Source organism: Mesoplodon bidens (genome assembly GCF_964165515.1).
Source record: "Mesoplodon bidens genome assembly, contig: HAP1_SCAFFOLD_532, whole genome shotgun sequence".
Classification (NCBI taxonomy): domain Eukaryota; kingdom Metazoa; phylum Chordata; class Mammalia; order Artiodactyla; family Ziphiidae; genus Mesoplodon; species Mesoplodon bidens.
This window is the reverse complement of record NW_027671287.1, coordinates 256,727-274,828: the sequence shown is the minus strand read 5'-3', so window position 1 is coordinate 274,828 and position 18,102 is coordinate 256,727. Positions and strand designations below refer to the sequence as shown.

The following is an 18,102-nucleotide window of genomic DNA, read 5'->3' as shown; positions in this document are numbered from 1 at the left end:
GCAGTGGTGATGGGAATATTTTCTAGAAAGTTGGCCCCAGTAACAGTGATGTTTAGGGGAACATAAATCAAGGGAAACACAACACAAAAAGTTCACATACACACACAGAATCATACCACTCATTTCACATACAGACACACCCAGTCTCATGCACACAAACCTACACCACCTAACCATAATACAGCTTCTTCCTGGGACTATAGTAATTGGTTCCATTACTTGTAAATCACTTTCTATCACCAGGACCCCTACTCTCATTCCCAGCACAAATTTGGAATCAGTTTGCCCTGTACACTAAAACCAGCAAGAATGTCCCACTTTCTCATCTTCAAAGTTCTTCCTTCTGAAGTGACTGATTCCAGAATACATACCGTTTTCACGTTCTGTGAAGGCCACCTGCAATTATAGAAGAGACAACACTATGAGGATAAGATCACAGTGATGCTCAGGTCTTTTGTTCATTTGCTGACAGTAGAAAACCTGATAAGAAACAGTGGTCCAGGGAACCCAGCAAGGGTTATCAGCAAACCTACTCAGGCTGAAAGGCAAGAACTTTGCTGGGAGGATGGAACTTCCAAGTCCATTTAGGCTGGAAATTACAGAATTCTTTGTCTAGAGGAAAAATCGCTGCAGGAGAGAGAGCTCCGTACTCTACAGGCTGTAATGGGTGCTGTCAATTGTAATGTCCTGTGGAATCAGGCACCATGAGTTGGTAATAGACTCTCACTCCACATTCTCCCAACCAAGGGAATTCTATGTATCTGGAAGGAATACCCTCAAATATTCATAACTCAATTCTATTCAAAGAGAAATAAAGCAATATTTCTATCTCAGACCAGAAAAAATCCAGCTTACCTTGGGGATACAGGGAGGCTTTTCTTCCGTCCTATCATGGTGCATGTCATCTGCCACATCCTCAGGAACAGCTGGAGGGACACAGAGTAACTGTCAGGACACTGGTGATGCGGCTCAGGAATTACTCAAGGGCTTTCTTCTCAATGAGGACATGGGGTGGTGTGTATGGATGTGGGAGGTTAGTAAGTGTGGGCTGAGCTGGTGTTGGGCCATCCTCTTTGGCGGATGAAGGAAGGCAAAGGACAAGAGGAAGGAAATGAAAACAGAGCTTTGGCTTTCTAGCTAAGGGGAGCCTAATCAGAAGGAAAGGGTCGATCTAAAAAATGGTAAACACTAAAATGCATGCTCTGTTTCAATGACAGAGACCCATGACCCATCCTGCCTCTTTTGAGCTTCTGCTAAATTGCCACTGTCTCTTGATTTTTCCCAGATCACTCTTTCCCCAGCATCCACAATGCCAGCTACTGCATTTGTCATGTCTTCTATTGTATAATATTTTTTAGTTGATTAACAGCAACCTCTATTAAAGGACTGAATTCCATCCTAGACAAAATATGCTATATTTATTCACTAATCACTTGTCTTAAAGAAAATCAAATACACAAGATTTGACAAAACTGAAATCCTACCATTTAGATACAGCCACTATCAATCGTATCATATTTTACTCCCAGTCTTTGTTTTCTATACAATATACATATGCCCAGTGAGTCAGGGGCTGTCCATACTCTAGGGAGCTGTTCCATAAGTGGGGCACTTCGTTATGAAGAGGGAGCCCGGACTGAGCACAGCCTGTCTCTAACCCAGCTGTGCAGGAGAAGTGTACAGCCTAACAGTCAGGTTCCACTTTGAGTCTTTGGGTGTGGACTACAGGAATTGACCAATTCTAAGGCTTATGGTAATGTTATCCAATACAATAAAATAGCTCCCTGATTCTTATCTGCTTTTGGCCTTTTTAAGCAATGACACCAGCAGTGACAGATATGACCTGTACTGTATACATGGGGTCTCACACCTCTCAGAATCTGTGAGCTGACCAGGAGAATGCAGGTCTTGTGGTGAATTTCACATTAATGACTGTGCCAGAGTCACCTGATTAGTCCACCCATAGCTGCCCTGGATTCTGTGGCCACTAAGGCCACCTGAAGGGCAAGGTCTGGACCTTTGGAGATGCTAGGACTTCCAGCCAAGGATACGGATGCAGGGACTCCCTTGCTCCATGACTGAGGATCCCTTGGCTGAGTGGTAAGTGCAGGTCAGGGATCCAGAGCACCCACATTGGGACCCACCCCTGGGTTCTCAGTTTGGCTTTTCCACTTAGGAGGTCAAGAGCTGAGAACATTTATCTCTGCACCATCTCCTTCTGAGGAAAAGGAATATTAACCAAATCTGGGCAACAGCTGTGTTGAGGGAAGAACAAGGTAGTGTACAATCAGTGTGCAGTGGTGACGAGCTTTGTTGAGAGGTGAATTGTGCTGTGTAAGATGGAAATATCTCCTGAGGAAACACACACATGCTCACGCACGCAGGTTCACAATCACACCACATAGGCTCACACATGGTCCCCACCCCAACCCTGATACACACAAACCCACATCATCTAAATGATGCAGTTACTTCCAGGACCATACATCTTGGGCATGGCTCTTTACTGGGAAATCAGTCTCTAGCTCTACACCCCCAGCCCTCATCCCTGTAGGGACCCTGAAACAGGGTGTCTCTCCAAGCAAAGCCAGCAAGAGAGTCCCACCGTCTTCATCATCTAGATTGTTCCTCAGCACAGGGGTGACCTCTGAATACATACCGCTTTTGTTTGCTGTCCAATCCACCTGTGATTAGAGAATAGAAAACAGTGTAAGGATCTCAGCATCCTGTGCTCTGTGGACACAGGTATTTCATCTCTTTTTTTGTCCTCAGAAAAGCAAATGGGGAACTGTTGTTCAGTCAATGGCCCCAAAAGAAACCAGAGAAGACAGCTGTGGGAAAGGCTCGATCTTTGCCTGGAAGATCTCTCAGGTCCACTTTGAGGAGCAAATACAAAAGTCTATTTCAAGGAGGGAAATTTTCTGCTGAGGAAAGTGTGTCTGACTCTACAGTTCCTAACTGATGTTGCCATTTTTTAAATGGCCTTTTGAATGAGTTATCTGTTGGGAAAGAGCTTCAAATCAGCATGCATCCAACCAAGCAAAATTGTATACATCAGCTGTCTTGAACATTGTAGATCTTCAGATCTGAAATCAATTGGAAAAGAAAGAAATGAAGCAAACTTTTAATCTCTGATAAATAAGGGGAGCTTACCCTGGAGGAAGAAGGAGCCTCTTCAACTGCCCTCACATAGGGCAGTTTCTCCAACAGGTCCTCGGGGGGCTCTAGGAGGACACAGAGTAAGTGTCAGGACACTGGTGATGCTGCTCAGGAATTACTCAGAGAGCCTCGTTAATGTGGACACAGGGTGGGAGTGTATGGATGCAGGTGGTTACTGAGTGTGGACTGAGGTGCTGTTGGACAAACCTCCCTGGTGGGTGGAGGAAGGCAAAGGGGAGGAACATTTCAGAAATGAGGAAGAGAACCTTTAGCTTTCTAGCTGTAGGGAACCTAATCAATTTGAAAGTGTCAGTCTGAAAAAGCTTGAACACTAACATTGCACTATGTTTCAGTATAGAGTCCCACGGCCCCTCTGCCCATTTGAAAGTCCCTCCAAATCCCCCTTCTTCTTGAAATGTTACAAGACTCTTTCAGCTTCCTTCTAATCAAATATGTTGCTCCTTCATTCATCGTCCATTCTGTTGGATTGTTGACTTATTTTATTGTGATGAAATATACATATTTATGCTTTTCCTAATTTTGAAGTATACAGTTCACTAGCATTTCTAACTTTCACAATGCTGTGTACCCATCAACACAATCTACATCTTAATCTTTTGCATCATTTCAACGTAACCTCTGTACCCACTAAATCATAATCCACCTTACTCCTGCCTACTGACCTTGGTTATTTCTACTTCCGGTGTCTGTGAGTTTGCCTACACTAGGTACCTTATACAAGTGGAATCATATAATATTTGTCTTTCTGCGCCTGCCTTATTTCACTAACAATAATATATTTTTTATATTATTTGGATCATTCATTTTGTAGCATAAGTCAATCTTTAATTCCTTTTTATGGTTGAAAATTATTCCATTCTATGTATATATCACATTTTATTTATCCATTCATCACCTCATGGACTTTGGATTGTTTCTATCTTTTGGCTACTAAGAATAATGCTACTATGAACATTAGTGTACACATTTCTGTATGGCACCACAATGGTGACAAATAATATTGTACATATTTCAAATATCATTGAATATAACAACAGAAAGTGTGACTCTTAGCTGAACTATAGACTTTTAATTAGTAAAAATATACTTACATTGTTTCACTAATTGTAACAAATATACTCCACCTATGTTATATATTATTAATAACTGAAACTGGAGCGATAGGATACAGGAATTTTCTGTATTGCATGTACAACATTTATGTCAATATAATCCTGTTCTAAATAATGTCTAATAATTTAAAGAAATTTCGAAACACAGTTTCAGAGAGGGATGTGTTGTTGCTAAGTTCAAAAATCAGCTAATGTCTAAACCGTAACTAGAGACCATCTTCACTCTTAAACATGAACCAAATTTTGAATTTTAAATGCATGTTTACTTCCATGGTTAAAACAGTACCATCTGGCTTAGTAAGTTTCAATTTGAACACATGGAATAAAAAAAGAATACTGCTTAATATTTCATAGCTTTTTCTTCAATATGAGGCACTGAATCAACTAGAATAATTGTTCTTGAGTGAACCTAATGAGACATTTTCCACAGTACCTTCAGCTGGGTCATTTATAGGGTTCACCCTAAAATGTGGCCGGATGTGGATCTTTTTCAGCCAGCCTGGGATTGATATTCTTGACCTCTGATGAGTGTTTCTTCTTCTCGCATTCTGGAAGCAGCATCCTGGGAAATGCATTACAATAGAGACAACTATTGACATCTTGCTGGCAGAAGACCATGGGGAAATTAGCAATAATTTATTCACAGTTCAATCCTCTGGTCCCTTTCCTCACCAGCGGCCCAGCAGAGCCTCCTGAATCAAAGTTGGACTTAGGAAGATCTTGCAGTTTGCTATGCAGGGAAAACACCCAACAGACAGGTTTTGTGGGCAAATATCTTTATTTAACTGAGAATGTTTAGAAACTCAGCAAGCCATTGGGACCATGACTGATGGACTGGATTCAAATCCCGTTTAGAAGAAGCATGTACTTGGGAAAGATATGTAGATCCCTCTTTGCCTCAGTTCCCTGTTCTGAGATGTAGGAATGTTAATATGGCCTACTTTTAGCATTATGTCATGTGGCCAAAAATGATTGAATGCAGGTAAAATGTTTGAAAAGTAAAGGACCAGTGCTTCACAAATGCTCTGTAAGTGTTCAATCCTGAATGATGGCAAGAAGAAGCTGGATATTTCGTAGCTGTTGAAAGGAGAGAAGGGATTTGACGGCTCCAAGTAAAGGGGGTTTCAAGCTTACTCTTCAGCTTTTTCATGGGAACAATGCTTTACAGCTCATGGAGAATATCCATTATCATGTCTGACACCCAGCCCTCTTGGGGGTGAAGCGGAGGGCAAAGTGGGGGCTGTAACCCATATGTTATGGTGGAGGGTGTGGAAATTTAGAGAGATAAGTGACTGTCCAAGAGTCACAACCATGATGAATGATGGATCACGGACAGGACAGACAGAGCCAGTGCCTACCCTGAGCTCAATCCCTGGGGTAGATCTCTTGGTTCTGTCTTCACTGTATGCAGTGTTTCTTGCCCAGCACACAGAAACAGGGCCGGCACAAGTGATGGAAGACAGACTTTCCACAGGAGAAGGACATTTCGTTTCCTTAGCACAGAATCCGATAGTGAATATTAGCCTCAAAGGAGAAAGGTGGAGTGAATTTCCTCCATCTACTCCTGGAGGCTCCTTCTTTCTCGGACTCCTCCAGAACTGGGTGTGGCATGTGGGTACAAGCATGGGCTCCCTGCAAAAGGAAGGAGGCCTGCCTAGCACTAGGTGCTTCAGGTAAGGGGGGAGGACTCATCCCAAGGCTCTAATAGGAAACAGTTAGAATGAGGGAAGTGGCAGAGAGATGTATCATAACCATTCAGAATGCTATGAGACCTACTAAGAGATGAGATTTCTTATTAAATGAAGTTGTAATTGACCCAGTAGTAGGGATTCTGAAACCCAGTTTTATTCATTAAGAATCCAGCCATGGGACCCGGAGGAAGATGGCGGAAGAGTAAGACGCGGAGATCACCTTTCTCCCCACAGATACATCAGAAATTCATCTACACGTGGAACAACTCCTACAGAACACCTACTGAATGCTGACAGAAGACCTCAGATCCCCCAAAAGGCGAGAAACTCCCCACATAACTGGGTAGGGCAAAATAAAATAGAATAAACAGAGACAAAACGATAGGGACGGGACCTGCACCAGTGGGAGGGAGCCGTGAAGGAGGAAAGGTTTCCAAACACTACAAGCCCCTTCGCGGGCGGAGACTGCAGGTGGCGGAGGGGGAAAGCTTCGGAGTAGCAGAGGAGAGCACAGCAACAGGGGTGTGGAGGGCAAAGTGGAGAGATTCCGGGACATTGGATCGGTGCCCTCAGGCACACACCAGCCCGAGAGGCTTGTCTGCTCAGCCGCTGGGGCGGGTGGGGCTGGGAGCTGAGGCACGGGTATTGGCTTTCAGTCGGAGCGCAGGGAGAGGACTGGGGCTGGCGGCAGGAAGAGAGCCTGAAGGGGTTAGTGCACCACGGCTAGCCCGGAGAGAGTCCGGGGAAAAAGTCTGGAGCTGCCGAAGAGGCAAGAGACTTTTTCTTCCCTTTTGTTTCCTGGTGCATGATGAGAGGGCATTAAGAGGGCTGCTTGGGGAAGCGCCGGAGATGGGCGCGAGCCGCGGCTAAAGGCGCGGACCCCGGAGACGGGCGTGGGATGCTGGGGCTGCTGCTGCCACCGCCGCAGGGCCTGTGTGCGAGCGCGGGTCACTGTCCGCCCCGCCTTCCGGGGGGCCTGTGCACCCCACCACTGCCGGGGTCCCGGGACCCGGGGACGGTTTTCCCGGGAAAGCGCACGGAGCGCCTCGGGCTGCTGCAACGTCACGCCGGCCTCTGCCGCTGCAGGCCCGCCCCACACTGCGCGCCCCTCCCTCCCCTCTGCCGGAGTGAGCCAGAGCCCCCGAATCAGCGGCTCCTTTAAACCCGTCCCGTCTGAGCGAAGAACGGACGCCCTCCGGCGACACTATGCACAGAGGCGGGGCCAGGTCCAAGGCTGAGACCCGGGAGCTGTGAGAGCAGAGAAGAGACAGGGAAATCACTCTGTGCAGCCTCGGAGGCAGCGGATTAAAGCTCCACGGTCCACTTGATGTGCCCTGCGTCTGTGGAGTGCATGAATAGACAGCGAATCATCCCAAATTGAGGAAGTGGACTTTGAGGACAAGATTTAAGACTTTGCCCCCTTTTCCTCTTTTTACAACGAATTATCCCAAATTAAGGAGGTGGACTTAGAGAGCAAGGTTTCAGACTTCTCGCCCTTTTCCTCTTTTTACAACGAATTATCCCAAATTGAGGAGGTGGACTTGGAGAGCAAGATTTTTGATTTTTCCCCCTGCTCTCTTTTTGTGAATGTGTATGTGTATTCTTCTGTGTGAGATTCTCTCTGTATAGCTTTGCTTCCACCATATGTCCCAGGGTTCTATCTGTCCGTTTTTATTTCAATAATTATTTTTTAATTTTAATAACGCTACTATATTTCATATTTTAAATAATTTTACTTTACCTGCTCTTTATTTTTTTCCTACCTTCCCTTCCTCCCTCCCTCCCTCCGCCCCTCCTTTCCTTCTCTTTCTTTCCTTCCTCCCTCCCTCCCTCCCTTCTTCCTTTCACTCTTTCTTTTTCTTTCCTTCCTCCCTCCCTCCCTCCCTCCTGTCTTTCTATCCTTCCTCCCTCCCTCCCACCCTTCTTCCTTTCACTTTGTTTTCTTTCCTTCCTCCCTCCCTCATTCCTGTCTTTCTTTCTTTCTTTCCTTCCTTCCTCCCTCCCTCCCTCCCTTCTTCCTTTCACTCTTTCTTTTTCTTTCCTTCCTCCCTCCCTCACTCCTGTCTTTCTTTCTTTCCTTCCTCCCACCCTCCTTTCTTCCATTCACTCTTCCTTTTTCTTTCATTCTTCCCTCCCTCCTTTCTTTCTTTCTTTCCATCCTTCCTCCCTCCCTCCTTTCTTTCTTTCTTTCTTTCTTTCTTTCTTTCTTTCTTTCTTTCTTTCTTTCTTTCTTCCTTCCTTCCTTCCTGCCTTTCTTTCCTTCCTCCTTTCTTTCTCTCTCTCTTTCTTTCTTCTACTAATTCTTTCTTTCTACTTTTTTTCCCTTTTATTCTGAGCCGGGTAGATGAAAGGCTCTTGGTGCTGCAGCCAGGAGTCAGTGCTGTGCCTCTGAAGTGGGAGAGCCAACTTCAGGACACGGGTCCACAAGAGACCTCCCAGCTCCACATAATATCAAGCAGCGAAAATCTCCCAGAGATCTCCACCTCAACACCAGCACCCAGCTTCAGTCAACGACCAGCAAACTACAGTGCTGGTCACCCTATGCCAAGCAACTAGCAAGGCAGGAACACAACCCCACCCATTAACAGAGAGGCTGCCTAAAAACATAATAAGGTCACAGGCAACGCAAAACACACCACCAGACGTGGACCTGTCCACAAGAAAGACAAGATCCAGCCTTAACCACCAGAACACAGGCACTAGTCCCCCCCACCAGGAAGCCTACACAACCTACTGAAACAACCTTAGCCACTGGGGACAGACACCAAAAACAACGGGAACTACGAATCTGCAGCCTGCAAAAAGGAGACCCCAAACACAGTAAGATAAGCAGAATGAGAAGACAGAAAAACACACAGCAGGTGAAGGAGCAAGATAAAAACCTACCAGACCTAACAAATGAAGAGGTAATAGGTAGTCTACCTGAAAAAGAATTCAGAATAATGATAGTAAAGATGATCCAAGATTCTATTTCCAAGATCCAAAATCTTGGAACTAGAATAGACAAAATGCAGGAAACAGTTAACAAGGACCTAGAAGAACTAAAGATGAATGAAGCATCGATTAAAAACACAATAAATGAAATGAAAAATACTCTAGATGGGATCAATAGCAGAATAACTGAGGCAGAAGAACGGATAAGTGAGGTGGAAGATAAAATAGTGGAAATAACTGATGCAGAGCAAAATAAAGAAAAAAGAATGAAAAGAACAGAGGACAGTCTCAGAGACCTCTGGGACAACATTAAACGCACCAACATTCGAATTATAGGGGTTCCAGAAGAAGAAGAGAAAAAGAAAGGGACTGAGAAAAGATTTGAAGAGATTATAGTTGAAAACTTCCCTAATATGGGAAAGGAAATAGTTAATCAAGTCCAGGAGGCACAGAGAGTCCCATACAGAATAAATCCAAGGAGAAATACATCAAGACACATATTAATCAAACTGTCAAAAATTAAACACAAAGAAATCATATTAAAAGCAGCAAGGGAAAAGCAACAAATAACACACAAGGGAATCCCCATCAGGTTAACAGCTGATCTCTCAGCAGAAACTCTACAAGCCAGAAGGGAGTGGCAGGACATAATTAAAGTGATGAAGGAGAGAAACCTGCAACCAAGATTACTCTACCCAGCAAGGATCTCATTCAGATTTGATGGAGAAATTAAAACCTTTACAGACAAGCAAAAGCTGAGAGAGTTCAGCACCACCAAACCAGCTTTACAACAAATGCTAAAGGAACTTCTCTAGGCAAGAAACACAACAGAAGGAATATACCTACAATAACGAACCCAAAGCAATTAAGGAAATGGGAATAGGAACATACATATCAACAATTACCTTAAATGTAAATGGACTAAATGCTCCCACCAAAAGACACAGAGTGGCTGAATGGATACAAAAACAAGACCCATATATATGCTGTCTACAAGAGACCCACTTCAGACCTAGAGACACATACAGACTGAAAGTGAGGGGATGGAAAAAGATATTCCATGCAAATGGAAATCAAAAGAAAACTGGAGTAGCAATTCTTATATCAGACAAAATAGACTTTAAAATAAAGACTATTAGAAGAGACAAAGAAGGACACTACATAACGATAAAGGGATCGATCCAAGAAGAAGATATAACAATTGTAAATATTTATGCACCCAACATAGGAGCACCTCAATACATAAGGCAAATACTAACAGCCATAAAAGGGGAAATCGACAGTAACACACTCATAGTAGGGGACTTTAACAGCCCACTTTCACCAATGGACAGATCATCCAAAATGAAAATAAATAAGGAAACACAAGCTTGAAATGATACATTAAACAAGATGGACTTAGTTGATATTTATAGGACATTCCATCCAAAAACAACAGAATACACATTTTTCTCAAGTGCTCATGGAACATTCTCCAGGATAGATCATATCTTGGGTCACAAATCAAGCCTTGGTAAATTTAAGAAAATTGAAATTGTATCAAGTATCTTTTCCGAACACAATGCTATGAGACTAGACATCAATTACAGGAAAAGATCTGTAAAAAATACAAACACATGGAGGCTAAACAATACACTACTCAATAACGAAGTGATCACTGAAGAAATCAAAGAGGAAATTAAAAAATACCTAGAAACAAATGACAACGGAGACACGACGACCCAAAACCTATGGGACGCAGCAAAAGCAGTTCTAAGGGGGAAGTTTATAGCAATACAATCCCACCTTAAGAAACAGGAAACATCTCGAGTAAACAACCTGACCCTGCACCTAAAGCAATTAGAGAAAGAAGAACAAAAGACCCCCAAAGTTAGCAGAAGGAAAGAAATCATAAAGATCAGATCAGAAATAAATGAAAAAGAAATGAAGGAAACGATAGCAAAGATCAATAAAACTAAAAGCTGGTTCTTTGAGAAGATAAACAAAATTGATAAACCATTAGCCAGACTCATCAAGAAAAAAGGGAGAAGACTCAAATCAATAGAATTAGAAATGAAAAAGGAGAAGTAACAACTGACACTGCAGAAATACAAAAGATCATGAGAGATTACTACAAGCAACTCTATGCCAATAAAATGGACAACCTGGAAGAAATGGACAAATTCTTAGAAATGCACAACCTGCCAAGACTGAATCAGGAAGAAATAGAAAATATGAACAGACCAATCACAAGCACTGAAATTGAAACTGTGATAAAAAATCTTCCAACAAACAAAAGCCCAGGACCAGATGGCTTCACAGGCGAATTCTATCAAGCATTTCGAGAAGAGCTAACACCTATCCTTCTGAAACTCTTCCAAAATATAGCAGAGGGAGGATCACTCCCAAACTCATTCTACGAGGCCACCATCACCTTGATAGAAAACCAGACAAGGATGTCACAAAGAAAGAAAACTACAGGCCAATATCACTGATGAACATAGATGCAAAAATCCTCAATAAAATACTAGCAAACAGAATCCAACAGCACATTAAAAGGATCATACACCATGATCAAGTGGGGTTTATTCCAGGAATGCAAGGATTCTTCAATATACGCAAACCAATCAATGTGATACACCATATTAACAAATTGAAGGAGAAAAACCATATGATCATCTCAATAGATGCAGAGAAAGCTTTCAACAAAATTCAACACCCATTTATGATAAAAACCCTGCAGAAAGTAGGCATAGAGGGAACTTTCCTCAACATAATAAAGGCCATATATGACAAACCCACAGCCAACATTGTCCTCAATGGTGAAAAACTGAAACCATTTCCACTAAGATCAGGAACAAGACAAGGCTGCCCACTCTCACCACTCTTATTCAACCTAGTTTTGGAAGTTTCAGCCACAGCAATCAGAGAAGAAAAGGAAATAAAAGGAATCCAAATTGGAAAAGAAGAAGTAAAGCTGTCACTATTTGCAGATGACATGATACTGTACATAGAGAATCCTAAAGATGCTACCAGAAAACTACTAGAGCTAATCAATGAATTTTGAAAAGTAGAGGATACAAAATTAATGCACAGAAATGTCTGGCATTCCTGTACAGTAATGATGAAAAATCTGAAAATGAAATCAGGAAAACACTCCCATTTACCATTGCAACAAAAAGAATAAAATATCTAGGAATAAACCTACCTAAGGAGACAAAAGACCTGTATGCAGAAAATTATAAGACACTGATGAAAGAAATTAAAGATGATACAAATAGATGGAGAGATATACCATGCTCCTGGATTGGAAGAATCAATATTGTGAAAATGATTCTACTACCCAAAGCAATCTACCGATTCAATGCAATCCCTATCAAACTACCACTGGCATTTTTCACAGAAGTAGAACAAAAAATTTCACAATTTTTTTGGAAAAACAAAAGACCACGAATAGCCAAAGCAATCTTGAGAACGAAAAACGGAGCTGGAGGAATCAGGCTCCCTGACTTCAGACTATACTACAAAGCTACAGTAATCAAGACAGTGTGGTACTGGCACAAAAACAGAAAGATAGATCAATGGAACAGGATAGAAAGCCCAGAGATAAACCCATGCACATATGGTCAACTTATCTTTGATAAAGGAGTCAGGAATGTACAGTGAAGAAAGGACAGCCTCTTCAATAAGTGGTGCTGGGAAAACTGGACAGGGACATGTAAAAGTATGAGATTAGATCATTCCCTAACACCATACACAAAAATAAGCTCAAAATGGATTAAAGACCTAAATGTAAGGCCAGAAACTATCAAACTCTTAGAGGAAAACATAGGCAGAACACTCTACATCAATCACAGCAAGATCCTGTTGGACCCACCTCCTAGAGAAATGGAAATAAAAACAAAGATAAACAAATGGGACCTAATGAAACTTCAAAGCTTTTGCACAGCAAAGGAAACCATAAACAAGACCAAAAGACAACCCTCAGAATGGGAGAAGATATTTGCAAATGAAGCAACTGACAAAGGATTAATCTCCAAAATTTATAAACAGCTCATGCAGCTCAATAGCAAAAAAACAAACAACCCAATCCAAAAATGGGCAGAAGACTTAAATAGGCATTTCTCCAAAGAAGATATACAGACTGCCAACAAACACATGAAAGAATGCTCAACATCATTAATCATTAGAGAAATGCAAATCAAAACTACAAAGAGATATCATCTCACACCAGTCAGAATGGCCATCATCAAGAAATCTAGAAACAATAAATGCTGGAAAGGGTGTGGAGAAAAGGGAACAATCTTGCACTGCTGGTGGGAATGTGAATTGGTACAGCCACTATGGAGAACAGTATGGAGGTTCCTTAAAAAACTAGAAATAGAACTACAATATGACCCAGCAATCCCACTACTAGGCATATACTCTGAGAAAACCATAATTCAAAAAGAGACACATACCAAAATGTTCATTGCAGCTGTATTCACAATAGCCCGGAGCTGGAAACCACCTAAGTGTCCATTATCGGATGAATGGATAAAGAAGATGTGGCACATATATACAATGGAATATTACTCAGCCATAAAAAGAAACGAAACTGAGCTATTTGTAATGAGGTGGATAGACCTAGAGACTGTCATACAGAATGAAGTAACTCAGAAAGAAAAAGACAAATACTGTATGCTAACACATATATATGGAATTAAAAAAAATGTAATGAATAACCTAGGGGGAAAACGGGAACAAAGACAGAGACCTACTTCAGAATGGACTTGAGGATATGAGGAGGAGGAAGGGTAAGCTGTGACAAAGTGAAAGAGAAGCATGGACATATATACACTACCAAATGTAAGGTAGATAGATAGTGGGAACCAGCCGGAGAGCACAGGGACATAAGCTCGGTGCTTTGTGACCGCCTGAGGGGAGGGATGGGGAGGGTGGGAGGGAGGGAGATGCATGAGGGAAGGGATGTGGGAACAGATGTAAATGTATAACTGATTCACTTTGTTATAAAGCAGAAACTAATAAAAAAAATTATCTTTGAGCCGAAAAGGAAAAAAAAGAAGTAATCAATAAAAATTATTAATATACTCTCACAAATAAAAAAAAAAGAATCCAGCCATAGAGCAACTAAGCCCGTGCACCACAACTACTAAGACTGGGCTCTAGAGCCCGCAAGTCACAACTACTGAGCCCACGTGCCACAACTATTGAAGCCCATGCACCTAGAGCCCGTGCTCTGGAACAACACAAGCCACCGAAATGTGAAGCCCGTGCACAGCAACGAACACCCAACACAGCCAAAAAAAAAAAAAAAAAAAAAAGAATCCAGTAAACATTTGCCTGGGTGGTGATAGGATATGTTTTCCAGGTTATATGAGGCTCACTTGGTATAAAATCAATGCACACACCGAAAGTGTACAGTTTATTTACTTTTATATCCATACCCATTCATGATGCAGTGGTGATGGGAATATTTTCTAGAAAGTTGGCACCAGTAACAATGATGTTTAGGGGAACATAAATCAAGGGAAACACAACACAAAAAGTTCACATACACACACAGAATCATACCACTCATTTCACATACAGACACACCCAGTCTCATGCATACAAACATACACCACCTAACCGTAATACAGCTTCTTCCTGGGACTATAGCAATTGGTCACATTACTTGTAAATCACTTTCTATCACCAGGACCCCTACTCTCATTCCCAGCGCAAATTTGGAATCAATTTGCCCTCTACACTAAAACCAGCAAGAATGTCCCACTTTCTCATCTTCAAAGTTCTTCCTCCCCAAGTGACTGATTCCAGAATACATACCGTTTTCACGTTCTGTGAAGGCCACCTGCAATTACAGAAGAGAAAACACTATGAGGATAAGATCACAGTAATGCTCAGGTCTTTTGTTCATTTGCTGACAGCAGAAAACCTCATAAGAAACAGTGGTCCAGGGAACCCAGCAAGGGTTATCAGAGCAAACCTACTCAGGCTGAAAGGCAAGAACTTTGCTGGGAGGATGGAACTTCCAAGTCCATTTAGGTTGGAAATTACAGAGTTCTCTTCCTACAGGAAAAATCGCTGCAGAAGAGAGAGCTCCGTACTCTACAGGCTGTAATGGATGCTGTCAATTTTAATGTCCTGTGGAATCAGGCACCATGAGTTGGTAATAGACTCTCACTCCACAATCTCCCAACCAAGCGAGTTGTATATATCTGGAAGGAATGCCCTCAAATATTCATAACTTAATTCTATTCAAAGAGAAATAAAGCAATATTTCTATCTCAGACCAGAAAAAATCCAGCTTACCTTGGGGATCCACGGAGGCTTTTCTTCTGTCCTATCACGGTGCAGGTCATGAGCCACATCCTCAGGGAGAGCTGGAGGGACACAGAGTAACAATTAGGACACTGGTAAAGCTGCTCAGGAAATACTCAGGGGCTTTCTTCTCGATGAGGACATGGGGTGGTGTGTATGGATGTGGGAGGTTAGTAAGTGTGGGCTGAGCTGGTGTTGGGCCATCCTCTTTGGCGGATGAAGGAAGGCAAAGGACAAGAGGAAGGAAATGAAAACAGAGCTTTGGCTTTCTAGCTAAGGGGAGCCTCATCAGAAGGGAAGGGTCGATCTAAAAAATGGTAAACACTAAAATGCATGCTCTGTTTCAATGACACAGACCCATGACCCATCCTGCCTCTTTTGAGTTTCTGCTAAATTGCCACTGTCTCTTGATTTTTTCCAGATCACTCTTTCCCCAGCATCCACAATGCCAACTACTGCATTTATCATGTCTTCTGTTGTATGATATTTTATACCTGATTAACAGCAACCTCCATTAAAGGACTGAATTCAGTCCTAGACAAAATATGCTATATTTATTCACGAATCACTTGTCTTAAAGAAAATCAAATACACAAGATTTGACAAAACTGAAATCCTACCATTTAGATACCACCACTATCAATCGTATCATATTTTACTCCCAGTCTTTGTTGTCTATAAAATATACGTATGCCCACTGTGACAGGGGTTGTCCATACTCTAGGGAGCTGTTCCATAAGTGGGACACTTCGTTATGAGGAGGGAGCCCAGACTGAGTACAGCCTGTCTCTAACCCAGCTGTGCAGGAGAAGTGTACAGCCTAACAGTCAGGTTCCACTTTGAGTCCTTGGGTGTGGGCTACAGGAATTGACCAATTCTAAGGCTTATGGTAATGTTATCCAATACAATAAAATAGCTCCCTGATTCTTATCTGCTTTTGGCCTTGTTTAAGCAATGACACCAGCACTGACAGATATGACCTGTACTGTATACATGGGGTCTCACACCTCTCAGAATCTGGGAGCTGACCAGGAGAATGCAGGTCCTGAGGTGAATTTCACATTAATGACTGTGCCAAAGTCAACTGATAAGTCCACCCATAGCTGCCCTGGATTCTGTGACCACTAAGGCCACCTGATGGGCAAGGTCTGGACCTTTGGAGATGCTAGGACTTCCAGCCAAGGATACGGATGCAGAGACTCCCTTGCTCCATGACTGAGGATCCCTTGGCTGAGTGGTAAGTGCAGGTCAGGGATCCAGAGCACCCACATTGGGACCCACCCCTGGGTTCTCAGTTTGGCTTTTCCACTTAGGAGGTCAAGAGCTGAGAACATTTATCTCTGCACCATCTCCTTCTGAGGAAAAGGAATATTAACCAAATCTGGGCAACAGCTGTGTTGAGGGAAGAACAAGGTAGTGTACAGACAGTGTGCAGTGGTGATGAGGTTTGTTGCCAGGTGAATTGTGCTGTGTAAGAGGGAAATATCTCATGAGGAAACACACACACGCTCACGCATGCAGGTTTACAATCACACCACATAGGCTCACACATGGACCCCACCCCAACCCTGATACACACAAACCCACATCATCTAAATGATGCAGTTACTTCCAGGACCATAGAACTTGGGCATGGCTCTTTACTGGGAAATCAGTCTCTAGCTCTACACCCCCAGCCCTCATCCCTGTAGGGACCCTGAATCAGGGTGTCTCTCCAAGCAAAGCCAGCAAGAGAGTCCCACCTTCTTCATCATCTAGGTTGTTCCTCAGCACAGGGGTGATCTCTGAATACATACCGTTTTTGTTTGCTGTCCAATCCACCTGTGATTAGAGAAGAGAAAACAGTGTAAGGATCTCAGCATCATGTGCTCTGTGGACACAGGTATTTCATCTCTTCTTTTGTCCTCAGAAAAGCAAATGGGAAACTGTTGTTGAGTCAATGGCCCCAAAAGAAACCAGAGAAGACAGCTGTGGTAAAGGCTCGATCTTTGCCTGGAAGACCTCTCAGGTCCACTTTGAGGAGCAAATACAAAAGTCTATTTCAAGGAGGGAAATTTTCTGCTGAGGAAAGTGTGTCTGACCCTACAGTTTCTAACTGATGTTGCCATTTTTTAAATGGCCTTTTGAATAAGTTATCTGTTGGGAAAGAGCTTCAATCAGCATGCATCCAACCAAACAAAATTGTATACATCAGCTGTCTTAAACATTGTAGATCTTCAGATCTGAAATCAATTGGAAAAGAAAGAAATGAAGCAAACTTTTAATCTCTGATAAATAAGGGGAGCTTACCCTGGAGGTAGAAGGAGCCTCTTCAACTGCCCTCACATAGGGCAGTTCCTCCAAACGGTCCTCATGGGGCTCTAGGAGGACACAGAGTAAGTGTCAGGACACTGGTGATGCTGCTCAGGAATTACTCAGAGAGCCTCGTTAATGTGGACACAGGGTGGGAGTGTATGGATGCAGGTGGTTACTGAGTGTGGACTGAGGTGCTGTTGGACAAACCTCCCTGGTGGGTGGAGGAAGGCAAAGGGGAGGAACATTTCAGAAATGAGGAAGAGAACCTTTAGCTTTCTAGCTGTAGGGAACCTAATCAATTTGAAAGTGTCAGTCTGAAAAAGCTTGAACACTAACATTGCACTATGTTTCAGTATAGAGTCCCACGGCCCCTCTGCCCATTTGAAAGTCCCTCCAAATCCCCCTTCTTCTTGAAATGTTACAAGACTCTTTCAGCTTCCTTCTAATCAAATATGTTGCTCCTTCATTCATCGTCCATTCTGTTGGATTGTTGACTTATTTTATTGTGATGAAATATACATATTTATGCTTTTCCTAATTTTGAAGTATACAGTTCACTAGCATTTCTAACTTTCACAATGCTGTGT

General features: G+C 42.6%; 1 long non-coding RNA gene across 1 annotated transcript; it reads right to left on the bottom strand.

The window, feature by feature from the left end:
- Nucleotides 1-15,219: 15,219 nt before the first annotated feature.
- LOC308611606 lies at nucleotides 15,220-17,572 on the bottom strand. The gene is made up of 3 exons (XR_014014970.1): nucleotides 17,510-17,572; nucleotides 17,017-17,041; nucleotides 15,220-15,282 (listed from the first exon to the last, which is right to left on the bottom strand). It is a non-coding gene; the product is annotated as an uncharacterized lncRNA (long non-coding RNA).
- Between the last annotated feature and the right edge of the window lie 530 nt (nucleotides 17,573-18,102).